The 378-nt window shown below is 39.4% G+C and overlaps 1 non-coding gene across 1 annotated transcript; it reads left to right on the forward strand.

The window, feature by feature from the left end:
- Window positions 1–86, forward strand: trnar-ucu. Its single transcript is given in 2 exon segments — window positions 1–37; window positions 51–86. It is a non-coding gene; the product is annotated as a tRNA-Arg (tRNA).
- The last annotated feature ends 292 nt before the right edge of the window (window positions 87–378 follow it).

Consider the following 378-nt stretch of genomic DNA (forward strand, 5'->3'; position numbering starts at 1 on the left):
GGCTCTGTGGCACAATGGATAGCGCATTGGACTTCTAGAACTTGAAAGCAATTCAAAGGTTGTGGGTTCGAGTCCCACCAGAGTCGCTTTATTATGTACTTGCAGAAATGCACTACATTGGAAAGAAGACAACAATAGATCAGCAAGTTGCTGAAACAGTCTTGCATATATAACCACTTTACCCCCAGGGATTAAATAAAGCTTTCTTAAAAGGTAATTTCTTCCTAAAGTAATAGCCAAGTGAAACGAATGTTCTTTCATTCTGTCATGTTCTATGTGTCTATTTGTTTCATAGGTCAGAAACATAAAACATGGCCATTTTTCAACCTTCCCCACCAACTTTGCCCAATGTTACAATAGGCAGCCAGTTCTAGTCAC

This window comes from Cyprinodon variegatus, unplaced genomic scaffold (genome assembly GCF_000732505.1).
Source record: "Cyprinodon variegatus isolate N-32 unplaced genomic scaffold, C_variegatus-1.0 Scaffold215, whole genome shotgun sequence".
NCBI classification, from domain to species: domain Eukaryota; kingdom Metazoa; phylum Chordata; class Actinopteri; order Cyprinodontiformes; family Cyprinodontidae; genus Cyprinodon; species Cyprinodon variegatus.